General features: G+C 41.2%; 1 protein-coding gene across 1 annotated transcript in view; it reads right to left on the bottom strand.

The window, feature by feature from the left end:
- LOC132779644 (transmembrane protease serine 11C-like) overlaps window positions 1-3,161 on the bottom strand; it is an 83,022-nt gene extending 79,861 nt beyond the window's left edge. Inside the window, exon 1 of the mRNA XM_067470132.1 lies at window positions 3,047-3,161. The gene's annotated coding sequence lies outside the window, so the exon portion shown is untranslated. The remainder of the gene's footprint in view (window positions 1-3,046) is intronic.
- Window positions 3,162-14,276: the final 11,115 nt, after the last annotated feature.

The following is a 14,276-nucleotide window of genomic DNA, read 5'->3' as shown; positions in this document are numbered from 1 at the left end:
GAGCCATAATAAATATGTGATGTGGTGGCCACAATTGCCAATTTGCTTTTAGGCTGCAACAGCAGAAGTTGAGCATTCAGATCAAGGTTAGCAACAGCCTTAGGCAGCTTTAGGCAGCCTCCTCCCAAAAACTGTGTTCAATTCTGGGCTCAATATTTTTTATTGTTTCAGAAGCGACTTGAGAACATATTGCAAGTTGCTTCTGGTGTGCGAGAATTGGCCGTCTACAGAGACATTGCCCAGGGAATGTCTGGATGTGTTACCATCCTGCTGGGAGGCTTCTCTCATGTCCCCACAAGCCAGAGCTGACAGACGGGAGCTCACCCCATCTCACGGATTTGAACCGGCAACCTTCAGGTCAGCAACCCAGCCTTCAGATCTGCAGTCCAGCCAGCACAAGGGTTTAACCCATTGTGCCGCCACGGCTCTCAAGAAAGATATTGACAATCTTGTTTATGTTCAGAGGAGAGCAGCCGTATAGTGAAAGGCCCATGGGCCGGATGTGGCCCTCCAACGTCATATACCAAGCCTTTAGACTTAGGGTTGCTCTGAGTCTGAAAGGACTTGAAGGCACATAACACAACAATCCTAATTAACTTGACTATCTAATCAGTCAAAACTAGGTTCACACTTCCCATTGAAATACTGGTAAGTTTATGTTGGTTAAAATTGTCCTTCATTTTAAACTTTGTATTCTTCTTCCATCTTTTTTAACTACAAATAAAATATATCCAGTGTACAGAAGAATATGTTCATGGTTCTTTCAAACTATAGACTCCCCCCCCCCCCCCCCCAGCGCAACAATCTGAGGGACTGTGAACTGGCCATCTGCTTTAAAAGATTGAGAATTTGTGGACTAGAGGAACAATATGACTGCCATTTTAAAATATCTGAAAGTACTATATATACTCGAGTATAAGCCTAGTTTTTCAGCCCCTTTTTAAGTTGAAAAAGCTCCCCTTGGCTTATATTCGAGTCAAGGTTTTTTATTATTTTAAATAATTATTATTTTACTCTGTTATTTTTATTATTTTATTACATTCATTATTTTACTCTGTTTATTATTACATTTATGTTATTTTATTCTATTATTATTAGTATTATTACATTTACATTATTTTACTCTATTATTATTTTATTACATTTATTATTTTACTCTATTAATACTGTTATTATTACATTTCCACTATTTACTCTATTATTATTATTATTATTATTATTATTATTATTTTACTCTCTTTATTATTATTATTAGAAGGATACCTTGAAGAAAGTTAGCTCCAACACCTGCACAGCCCTCTTCTCCCTTCTACCAGTAGTAGTAACGTTACTATCACACTGTACTACAACAATAATGGTTTAATCGGATTTAGACAGTCTTATCTTAAATTACAGTTTTATGTAAATATTCAAAAACATTTAACCTACTGATGCCTCAAGTAATGTAATTTTATTGGTATCTATTTTTATATTGATATTTACCAGTAGCTGCTGCATTTCCTACCCTCTGCTTATACTCGTTTTTCTAGTTTTTTGTGGCAAAATTAGGTGCCTTGGCTTATATTCGGGTCAGCTTATATATGATATGTCATGCAGAAGATAGAGCAAGTTTATTTTTGATGCTCTGGAGACTACGATGTGAACTAATGTATTCAAATTATTAGAAAAGAGATGACATGTGACATTAGGAAGAATTTCCTAATAGTAAGAATTGTTTAACAGTGGAACAGAGTAGACTGTCTTGAGAGTAGTGGTCTTCTTTTGATGATGTTTGAATAGAGAGGTTGGACGGTCATCTTTTTGAGTGCTTTAGTTGTGAATTACATGATCCTTGTACTCTACTCCAATCTATGATTCTAAGAAGTCTTTAAAGAACTACAAAACTTTTCTCTCTCATTCACATCTTAGGTGACTGCTGGATTCAGACAAACATGACAACATGTTCATGCTCAAAGATTTTTGAGGTGAGTCACACAATCCCAAAAAGTTACTCGCAAGGGCTGAAAATATTAATCATCTAATACTGTATGAGGGGCTGCAGCCAAGTTTCAAAGTTCAATCAAATTAAGGGAAATTAATTATTTTATTAAATACTAGCCGTCCCCTGCCACGCATTGCTGTGCCCAGTCTGTGTATATGTGCTTTGTCTCTGTGTATATTTGTGTATATGTGTGTGTGTGTGTTTATATATGTGGTTTTGTGCATGTGTTATAATGTAATTTTTGTTTTTTGGCTTTTTAAGTCTCTTCCGCTGTGTTTGTCAGTGTTTTTATGAGTGATGGTCACTCATTGGCCTGATAGTTATATTGTGTCCAAATTTGGTGTTATGCATGTGTGTTTTTCAATGTGTTTCTATGTAATTCAAAATGGATTCTATTCTGCTCTTTTGTGTATTAAGAAAACATAGTGCTGAGGCAGAGAAAATGTAACCTTGACAGAAATGGGATAACGTGTTCTCTGGCTGGGAAGAAGAGGGAGGATCTGGTCTCAGCCAGAAGTCAGATAAGCAGATGTTCAGAGACTCCTGTTTTGTGCTTTGTAAGTTCCTATCTGATGCTTGCTGTGAATGGAAGTGTGTAGATGTACTTAGTAAACTTAGTTTTCTGTTGTAACTAAAAGCTTGCAGAGTCCTGATTTTTGAAAACAGTGTCTGCTGATCTAGCAATCTTTCTCCTGGAAAAGCTTGAATACTCTGACAAATTCATCCAGTGGTTTTTGAGTTATGTTAATCCCACAAACGAACATTACATTTTTCTTTATATAGATTATTTTCCTCCAAAATGAGGAAATTGTCATCAGGTAATCCTAGCACACGCAACTTCAGAAAGTGCTGTAAAATGGCTTTAAGAATAAAGAGTAAACAAACTCAGCAACAACACAAGAGACAGAGAAAACAGTTTTTATGGATTCTTAGTGCTTAAACTAGGCAGTGTGAATGGGCATCTGGGTCATTAAATAGTAGGTAGGAGCTTGTCCATTCATCACATAGAAGCAGATTTCTTTTAAGAAAGCAGCTTTACAATCTGAAAGTACAAATGATATTTACCATTTTGCAAAAAAAATATTAGGAAGCCGATGATCGCTGCTACAAAAACAATGGCCAAAACAATGAGTGCAATCTTCCATGGTTCTAAGCATCTTGCTTTTTTGGGTGACAGCTGTGATCTGAAAAAGTCAAGACAGCAAAATCAACAAGTGTCAAAACCTTCTCTGTGCCCTTTCATTGCTAGCCTAAATAAAACAACCAGTTAGCCATGACAGTCTCAATCTCAGATTTTCAAAACAACAGTCAAGAAAAATAAAAAGAGGTCAAAAGTAATTATATTGACCTAAACAAAATAATAATAATAATAATAATAATAATAATAATAATAATAATAATTTTATTACTCGCCTCTCCCTGATGTTTGAGACAGGATTCAACATTATTAAAACAACAGATAAAACTATTAAAAGACATACAAGATACATCGAGTTAAAATACAAGTTAAAAACCACTGATAATCTAGAGCAGTGGTTCTCAAAGTGTGCTCTGCAAAGCCCTTGGGGCTCCATGAAGCATACTGAGGGGCATCATAGTTCTCCTCTCCCTCCAAGTTTTCCCTCCTATTTTCTGCTCCTCCCCTTCCTCCTGTCTCCCTCACACCCCAAAGCCTTTTTCTCTCGGCCTTCTTGTCCCCAAAAGCTTTTGCCCACCACATCCCTTGCTGCCCAGGTTTTTTCCCCACACATTCATAGAATCATAGAATCAAAGAGTTGGAAGAGACCTCATGGGCCATCCAGTCCAACCCCCTGCCAAGAAGCAGGAATATTGCATTCAAATCACTCCGACAGATGGCCATCCAGCCCCTGTTTAAAAGCTTCCAAAGAAGGAGCCTCCACCACACTCTGGGGCAGAGAGTTCCACTGCTGAACGGCTCTCACAGTCAGGAAGTTCTTCCTCATGTTCAGATGGAATCTCCTTTCTTGTAGTTTGAAGCCATTGTTCCACGTCCTAGTCTCCAAGGAAGCAGAAAACAAGCTTGCTCCCTCCTCCCTGTGGCTTCCTCTCACATATTTATACATGGTTATCATATCTCCTCTCAGCCTTCTCTTCTTCAGGCTAAACATGCCAAGCTCCTTAAGCCGCTCCTCATAGGCCTTGTTCTCCAGACCTTGATAATTTTAGTCGCCCTCCTCTGGACACAGTCCAACTTGTCAATATCTCTCTTGAATTGTGGTGCCCAGAATTGGACACAATATTCCAGGTGTGGTCTAACCAAAGCAGAATAGAGGGGTAGCATTACTTCCCTAGATCTACACACTATGCTCCTATTGATGCAGGCCAAAATCCCATTGGCTTTTTTTTGCCGCCACATCACATTGTTGGCTCATGTTTAACTTGTTGTCCACGAGGACTCCAAGATCTTTTTCACACGTACTGCTCTCAAGCCAGGCATTGTCCCCCATTCTATATCTTTGCATTTCGTTTTTCCTGCCAAAGTGGAGTATCTTGCATTTGTCACTGTTAAACTTCATTTTGTTAGTTTTGGCCCATCTCTCTAATCTGTCATCTCTCTAATCATTCCTTGCTTCCAAAACCCTGTTTCCCTGCCATCGCTCAGGAGGTGCTTTGAATGTGCTTTTCTTGCATGGCAAAAGGGGGTTAGATTGAATGGCCCCTGTGATTTTCCATTTAAATATTGTTAAGTTTATGTTTTAAAATTGTTCTCCGTTTTAAATATTGTATTGGTGTTTTTTTCCCCCTTTCCTTCATACTGTACTCATTCCAACCTCCCTCCCTTGTTCTCTTTCCCTCTCTCTCTTCATGAAGCCAAACATACCAGGAATAAAAAACACACAATATCAACTAATCCATAGTTCCTCAAAGTGAACAAGAGTAAACAGGCAGTAATATCCCAAAGCAAACAAGAGCATGAAGCATGGAGGCACAATGCTCAAAGGTTGCTCCTTTGAAGCCCTAAAGGCCTGCACTCTCGCGCTAGCTCTTAACTCAAGTCCTTCAATTCTTGCAGCTCCAGAATATCATACAGTTGTGCCAGAAGATCTAGAACATGGGTCATCAATCTTTTTCAACAGAGGGCAGTTCATAGGCCCTCAGACTGTTGAGCGAGTGGGTGGGATACAGTTTGAAAAAGAAATGAACAAATTTGGCAGGAAAAATGAAATGCAAAGATTTAGAATGGGGGACAATGCCTGGCTCGGACCACACCTGGAATATTGTGTCCAATTCTGGGCACCACAATTCAAGAGAGATATTGACAAGCTGGAATGTGTCCAGAGGAGGGCGACTAAAATGATCAAGGGTCTGGAGAACAAGCCCTATGAGGAGTGGCTTAAGGAGCTGGGCATGTTTAGCCTGAAGAAGAGACGGCTGAGAGGAGATATGATAGCCATGTATAAATCTGTGAGAGGAAGCCACAGGGAGAAGGGAGCAAGCTTGTTTTCTGCTTCACTGGATACTAGGACGCGAAACAATCGAAAGGAGATTCCATCTGAACATGAGGAAGAACTTCCTGACTGTGAGAACCGTTCAGCAGTGGAACTCTCTGCCCCGGAGTGTGGTGGAGGCTCCTTTTTTTGGAAGCTTTTAAACAGAGGCTGGATGGCCATCTGTCAGGGGTGATTTGAATGCAATGTTCCTGCTTCTTGGCAGGGGGTTGGACTGGATGGCCCATGAGGTCTCTTCCAACTCTTTGATTCTATGATTCTAAATTCCCATGCACACTGAATATATCTTATTTGTCATGGAAAACAAATGAAAGAACAAAACAATATTTAAAATGAAGAACAATTTTAACCAGCATAAACTAACAGCATTTCAGTTGGAAGCATGGGTCTGCTTTTGGTTGTTGAGATAGTCAAGTTAGTTAGGTTCGTTGTTGTTGTGTGCCTTCAAGTCTAGAAAATGCCAGAGAGGTGATATTTTGTCAGAAATTGGTAAATGAAGCCATGAGTACTTGGGCATGTATTGTATTGCATTTGTTCTATGCATGTTTTTATCACCTGGATTTTATCTTTCTGGGAACTGAATGTGTTCTTCATATCCACTCCAATGTGTCTGGTAAAAAAGATGCATTTTCAAGATAGTTACCATAGCTCTGTTGTAGAGAATTTGCCTCGCATAAAGAGCATAAAGATAGGATCAACTCCAATAACAAAACACACCAAGTAACAAGACTAGCAAGAGACCTCAGTTTAAAGCTCTGATGGTCTTATCACACCAGAGCATGGATCCACTTTAAATCCAGTTTCTGCCTCCTGCAAAATTCTGGGGCTTATAGTTTAGTGAGGCCCAGGACCTGTCTGGCTGAGCAGTTAAAACGCTCCTCCCTAAACTACAAGCCTCAGAATTCTGCAGGAGGCAGAACCTGGATTTAAAGTGGATCCATGCTCTATTTATTTATTTGCTAGATTTATTTGCTACAGCCTATAGGCGACTCGAGGCGGTTCACATGGCAACAATTCAATGCCAACAGCACCATAAAAAACATTTAAAACATTTAAAAACATTAACATATCAATTAAAACCATAGCAGTAGTAAAAAAAGTCTCCTAGATAAAAACATAATCCGATCTCGTAGTCCAATTGTTCCATAATCCTATGTCTGTTACACTGCCTTTTCAAATGGCTGCTCAAATAGTCACGTTTTGACTTTTTTTGGAAAGTCAAAAAGGAGGAGGCTTATCTAATGTCCCTGGGAAGGGTGTTCCATAGCCGAGGGGCCACCACTGAGAAGGCCCTGTCTCTCGTCCCCGACAAACGTATTTGTGACGCAGACGGAGTCGAGAGCAGGGCCTCCCCAGACGATCTTAACATCCTAGATGGTTCATAAAGGGAGATGCATTCAGACAGGTAAGTTGGGCCAGAACCGTTTAGGGCTTTATAGGCTAAAGCCAGCACTTTGAATTGTGCCCGGTAGCAAACTGGCAGGCAGTGGAGCTGGCGCAACAGAGGAGTTGTATGCTCCCTGAGCGCCGCTCCTGTTAGTAATCTGGCTGCCATCCGTTGGACCAATTGAAGCTTCTGAACAGTCTTCAAAGGCAACCCCACGTAGAACGCATTGCAATAGTCTATATGGGATGTAACCAGAGTGTGGACTACTGTGACTAAGTCAGACTTCCCAAGGTATGGGCACAGCTGGCGCACAAGTTTTAACTGTGCAAATGCTCCCTTGGTCACCGCCGAGCGTGATGATGAGGTCCCTCTGACTCCCAATCAGAATACAAAATGATGAATTGGATAAACAAAGCAGCAGCATTATGTTTTCATTAACCTATTTCATACTTTTTAGCCTTCAGTTCACTATTAGGTATTTTGAGCAACGATCAAAGTAGGGAATATTTTTTGCATAGCCTAGCCTGTGGAGCAAACCAAGTGGATCTGACCCACTAAAATCTGAACAGGTTTCACCCTTCCGGACAAATCAATCATTCATTATGGGCACTACTCATTGCCCATTTTGTTTGTTTGTTTGTTTTAAAATCACAGGTTGCCACCATGCATAGTTGAGGGCAGACCCATTGTTATTGCATAACATGGCGTGGCAAATGTCAACCAATTCTCAGAAGGAAGTATTTAATGAAGTTCCTGCAGCTTAACCACCACCATCCTTCTTATCTGGAGTCCTGGAATATATACTATTTCCTCTGGTTTTAGATTCAGTTTTCATATTTAATTCTATGTAGTGGTTTGCCTGACTTATTTGTGTAGCAACTCTTTAATTAATGTGGAAACTAGGTTTATCGGCAATAAGGGACAGTCAGGACAAGACTAGACATGTGAAGTAGGGCCTCTCATGAGATTTTTTGGCTTCTGCGTAACTCCAAATCTTATAGGAATTGCCAACTTCTGTGAACTTCTGGTCCATTTCCAAGCACAAGTGCTGTCTTGGCCTATAAAGCCCTATACGGTGCCAGCTCAGCTTATTTGTCCAAACGTATCTCCCTCTATGTCCCACCTCGTAGTCTAAGATCGCCCGAAGAGAGGCTGCTCTTGGTCCCACAGGGCTCGCATCATCATCATCATCATCATCATCATCATCATCATCATCATATTTAATTACTTATTAATCGCCCTCCATCCGAGAATGCTCTAGGCGATTTACAGCTAAATTGTAAAAGATAAAATACATACATACAGAAATTAAAAATTAACAGAGATCGAATGCTTTAGTAAAAAGCCAGGTCTTAAGTGCTAGAGTAAAAGGCCCTAAGTCACGCATGGCTCTCATGTAGGGTGGCAAGGAATTCCATAAGGCAGGGGCAGAAATAGAAAAAGCCCTGCGTCTGGTACTTTCCAAGTGCACTTCTCTAGGACCCGGTATATAGAGTAAGTCACGTTGGGCTGGTCGTTGCGACCTCCGATGATGGGAGAAGGAGAGGCAGTCCCTAAGGCAGTGTTTCTCAACCTGGAGGTCGGGACCCCTGAGGGGGCCGCGAAGGAGTGTCAGAGGGGTCGCCAAAGACCATCAGAAAACAACGTATTTTCTGTTGGTTATGGGGGTTCTGTGTGGGAAGTTTGGCCCAGTTCTATCATTGGTGAGATTCAGAACGCTCCTTGATTGTTGGTGAACTATAAATCCCAGTATCTACAACTCCCAAATGTCAAAGTCTATTTTCCCCAAACCCCATCAGTGTTCACATTTGGGCATATTGAGTATCGGTGCCAAGTTTGGTCCAGATCCATCATTGTTTGAGCCCACAGTGCTCTCTGGATGTAGGTGAACTACAACTCACAAACTCAAGGTCAATGCCCACCAAACCCTTCCAGTATTTTCTATTGGTCATGGGAGTTCTCTGTGCCAACTTTGGTTCAATTCCGTTGTTGGTGGGGTTCAGAATGCTTTTTGTTTACATGTTAACTATAAATCCCAGCAACTACAACTCCCAAATGGCAAAATCAATCCCCCCGCCAACCCCGCCAGTATTCAGATTTGGGCATACCGGATATTTGTGCCAAATTTGCTCCAGTGAATGAAAATACATCCTGCAGATCATTATTTACATGGCGATTCATAATGTTAGGGTTATGGTTGGGGGTCACCAAAACATGAGGAACTGTATTAAGGGGTCGCGGCATTAGGAAGGTTGAGAACCACTGCCCTAAGGTACGCTGGACCCTGGCCGTAAAGAATTTTAAAGGTCAGAGCTAACCTCTTATACAGGCCACAGTACTCAGTTGGAAGCCAATGTAAATGTTGCAGCACTGGTGTTATATGGCATTTCATGGGCGTTCTCACATGGGCCTTCTCGGTTGTGACCCCCCATCTGTGGAACTCGCTCCCCAGCGAGATCAGGTCAGCTTCATCCCTCTTTTCTTTCAGGAAGAAATTGAAGTCATGGTTTTGGGACCAGGCTTTTGGACAATAGACATGACAGCACTTTGGATGTCGAACTGGATAGGAAATGGCTATATGGATTGATAATAATGTTTTAAATGTTTAACATTTTAAATTGTTTTTCACTTGCTGTTTATATATCGCTTTAAATTGTTATATCTGTTTGTTCGTTGTGGCATCGAATTGCTGCCAGTGTAAGCCGCTCTGAGTCCCCCCTCGGAGATTGAGAAGGGCGGGGTAGAAATGTTGGAAATAATAAATAAATACATCTGAATGGGATCATATACCCGTATACTGTTTTTATGTATAATCAAAGAGAAAATGTATTTAATAAAAAATATTTTAAAAAATAAATCTGAATGGGATAAATTTTGCTCTTGCTCAACCAAGCCTGCTTGGTCTGGATTGCAAATAATCGGCACCAGGCATGTTCACAACAGACCATCCCAAAATTTGGTGCACAATTTGAGGGTCACATGGACGACCAGTATCTGAAAATACATGATTTTTGCATCCTCTTTATATGAGACAAGTTTTCTGGTCCTTAAATAGAAGCCATTCCTTTACAAACGGAAAGGGATACTATGCAACCTCAATGAAAATACTTCAACAACTTTAACAGTACTTCCAAATCACACACACCCCTTGTTAAACACTGCTTCCCTCCTCCAGTTTTTCTGTCTAACTATTCCACAGCTGTGCATTTGTAATTTACTATAGTACAACCCTCCTATGAGGATCAGAAGTGCTTTGCAAAACCACACCAGGTCTTGTTACCAAATCAAACATAGATATAGGCCGGGGTGGTCCATGCCTTAGTCACCTCTAGACTGGATTACTGCAACGCACTCTACGTGGGGTTGCCCTTAAAAACGGCTCGGAAACTCCAATTGGTCCAGCGGGCAACAGCCAGAATGTTAACTGGGGCCCATTACAGAGAGAGGTCAACCCTCCTGTTTAAAGAGCTCCACTGGCTGCCGTTTATCTTCCGAGCCCAATTTAAGGTGCAGGTGCTTACCTACAAAGCCCTGAACGGTTTGGGACCACCCTACCTGCGTGACCGCATCGTTGTCTACGAACCCACACGCTCACTCCGGTCATCTGGGGAGGCCCTGCTCGTGATCCCGCCCACGTCACAAGTGCGTTTGGTGGGGACACGGGACAGGGCCTTCTCCGTGGTGGCCCCCCGCCTCTGGAACGCCCTCCCGAAAGACCTCAGACAAGCCCCTACACTGGCAGTCTTCAGAAAGAACCTGAAAACCTGGCTGTTCAAATGTGCCTTCTCAAACTAGAAACCCCAGTTCCAAATCCCAGAAGCACTTTAGTCAGTTCCAAGACCACCGCACACTGCACACCGCACTTATACTATAATCCCATATCCCTCCGACACATCAGCACTTTTAATCCTGTACCCCTACTCCGGCCGGCTCAGTTTTTAATAATGTCTTGTTGTATTGCTACTGTATTTGTTTTCTGCTTAACTGTTTTATTTGCTATGTATTGTATTGTTGTATTGTGTGGGCTTCGGCCTGTTTTAAGCCGCATTGAATCCTTCGGGAGATGCTAGCGGGGTACAAATAAAGTTATAATAATAATAATAATAATAATAATAATAATAATAATATAGCTTACAAGAGCATTAACAACATAAGCAACACAATCAGAATAATGAATATTTGGGTTGTTGTAGGTTTTTCGGGCTATATGGCCATGTTCTAGAAGCATACAAACACCCAGTGATTCCGGCCATGAAAGCCGTCGACAATATAATGAATATCATTTACCTGTCAATTAATTACAAACAATTAATTTAATCAAGAGACTGTCTCACGCTCAGCAGGAACTTAGAAGGTAATTGTACCTACAGAAAACTTGGCTCTTTATTCCACTGTGTGTGGATTAAATTATTTTGGCATACTGAATTTTTATATATTTGTATTCATTAAGGGCACAGCCTCATATGGAAGAGCATTAGAAACATACAGTATCAACCTATATGGATGAATTGCCCTTTTCTTTTTAAAAGATGCAACAGCTTTTTCTCCCTTTCACCAAATTGTATTTAAATCAGGGGCGGCTCAACCCATTACGCCAAGTAAGCACTCGCAGTATAGTTCATTTTGCCCAGGGGCGCTCTTGAGGCACTCTTGGTGGAAAATAGACCTTGACATATATGAATTGTAGTTACTGGGATGTATGGTTCACCTAAAATCAAAGAGCATTCTGAACTCCACCAATGATGGAATTGAACCAAATATGGCACACAGAACTCCCATGACAGATAGAAAATATATATCAGTGAATAAAGTAGATTGGCAACCACTTAGAAATTACCTTAATGAAAGGAAAAACATAAAGTTATAAAAATTGAATGTTGACGAATGCTATTAAAAGAGAAAGAATTTAAGGAAAACAAACAAGACTAAGTTACCTCGTGGAAGGTTGGGAAGTCCAGTGGACGAATGTATGTAGCTCCCCTTTCCCTTCCCCCTTTTCCACAAATTCAACCTCTGCACACACCCTCCCTCTCCTTCCGCCCCCCCCCCTCCACTCTCGGAATGAATGGATAACCAATACAGGAAGTGGTAGATTTAAGAATTGATTTTATTGTCATGGATAACACTGTAAAGATCTATATGGTAACTAATCAATATGTTATCAATATGCCAGTATGGATGTATGTTTGTAAACATGAAAACCAATAAAAATTAATTTAAAAAAAGCAAGAAAATATATATCAGTGATTGGTTGGGGGGGGGGGCGAAATACTGCTTGCTTACCATTGAAAATTACCTAGGGCCGCCTCTGATTTAAATATATATATTGGCTTTAAGGTTTTTTGGGTTTTGTTTTACTTTTAAAGTGTTTTATTTTAACAAGCAGGATACAGCCAATAGCCCTGCTAGTGGTGTGCTGAAGAAAAGTTCAAGTAGTAGGCTACCTATTGCTCATTTTAGAGTGTATCTGTCAAAACAGCAGATGAAAATGATCCATCGGTTGTATTAAGTTTAATAAATAATAATGACAACTTTATTTTTATACCCTGCCACCAGGCCCGTAGCCAGGATTTTGATTCGGGGGGGGGGGGGGGGCTGAGTTTGATTCGGGGGGGGGGGCTGAGTCTGAGTGGAAGAGGGTCTACTCTAGCAAACCTTTTGTATCATTACCACAATACCCCCATGCATATGGGATATATTGAGTATGGTGATCAGATCATGACATGAATAAACATAACAGCTTAAATAATGCACCAGTAAGGCCTTCTCGCGGACCACCATGATAATTTCGGGGGAGGGGGGAGATGAAGACCCCCAAGCCCCCCCTCCCCCGCTACATGCCTGCCCGCCACCATCTCCCCAAGGGGACTCGGGGTGGCTTACATAGGGACAAGCCCAAATCACACATAAAACAACAGAAATTAAAATCAGTCAAATGAAAACGTCATACAGTTCAACAACAACAACATAAAAGCAATATCATGGCTGAAAAGCAGAATCAGGGCTGGGTCCGGGCTCAGGTAAGTGCAATGAAATTTCTAAATAGAGCCGGGAAGAGTGCAAAAGTGTAGAGCAGTGTTTCTCAACCTTCCTATTGCCACGACCCTTTAATAGAGTTCCTCATGTTGTAGTGACCCCCAACCATAATATCATTTTCATTGCTACTTCATAACTGTCATTTTGCTACTGATATCAATTGTAATGTAAATATCTGATGTATTTTCATTTACTGGACCAAATTGGGCACAAATACTCAATACACCCAAGTTTGAATACTGGTGGGGTTGGGTGGGGGGGTTGATTTTGTCATTTGGGAGTTATAGTTGCTGGGATTTTAGTTCACCTACAGTCAAAGAGCATTCTGAACCCCACCAATGATGGAATTGAACCAAACTTGGCACACAGAACTCCCATGACCAACAGAAAACTCTTTGGTGGGACCTTGAGTTTGGGAGTGGTAGTTCACCTACATCCAGGTAGAGCACTGTGGACTTAAAAAATGATGGATCTGAACCAAACTTGGCATGGATACTCAATATGCATGCCAAGTGGTTAACAGTGGTGGAGTTTGGGGAAGATAGACATTGACACTTGTGAGTTGTAATTACTGGGATGTATAGTTCACCTACAATCAGAGCATTCTGAATCCCACCAGTGACAGAACTGGGCCAAACTTCCCACTCAGAAACCCCATGACCAACAAGAAAATACTGTGTTTTCTGATGGTCTTTGGCGACCCCTCTGACACCCCCTTGTGACCCCTCCAGGGGTCCCGACCCCCAGGTTGAGAAACACTGGTGTAGAGCTTTTGGATTTGGAGCATAATAAATATGACTATTGCATGTCTCCCCTACTTCTTCTCCAGATCATGAAGACTACATCTGCAAGTCTCAGTCTTTCATCCTTCAGATATTTTGGACTTTGGTTGTAAGAAATCCGGCAGTATGATTTATTCATTTATTTATTTATTTTGAGCTTTTATAACCCGGTCTTCTCAACCTCCGAAGAGGGACTCAGGCCGGCTAACAGCAGAGGGTTAAAATACAATAAGATAAACCACAGTAAACATCATAATACAATAGTACAAAATACATTAAAATACAATTATACAACTTACAAAAGATCAGTTCGTCAGAATAGATCATAAATTCATCACCATCCGCCCGTGTGGTCAGCAGTTATTGACTCAATCATCATTCTGCGAATGCAGTATTCCAAAGCCATGTTTTTACCAGCTTTCTAAAAGTCAGGAGGGAAGGGGCAGATCTAATCTCCAACGGGAGCAAGTTCCAGAGCTGAGGAGCCACCACCGAGAAGGCCCTGTCCCTCATTCCCACCAATCGCGATTGCGAAAGAGGTGGGACCGAGAGCAGGGCCCCTTCAGAAGATGTTAATAACTTTGACGGTTCATAGGGGAGAATCCGTTCGGACAGGTAAA

Source organism: Anolis sagrei, chromosome 6 (assembly GCF_037176765.1).
Source record: "Anolis sagrei isolate rAnoSag1 chromosome 6, rAnoSag1.mat, whole genome shotgun sequence".
NCBI lineage: Eukaryota > Metazoa > Chordata > Lepidosauria > Squamata > Dactyloidae > Anolis > Anolis sagrei.
This window is presented reverse-complemented; position numbering and strand designations above follow the sequence as displayed.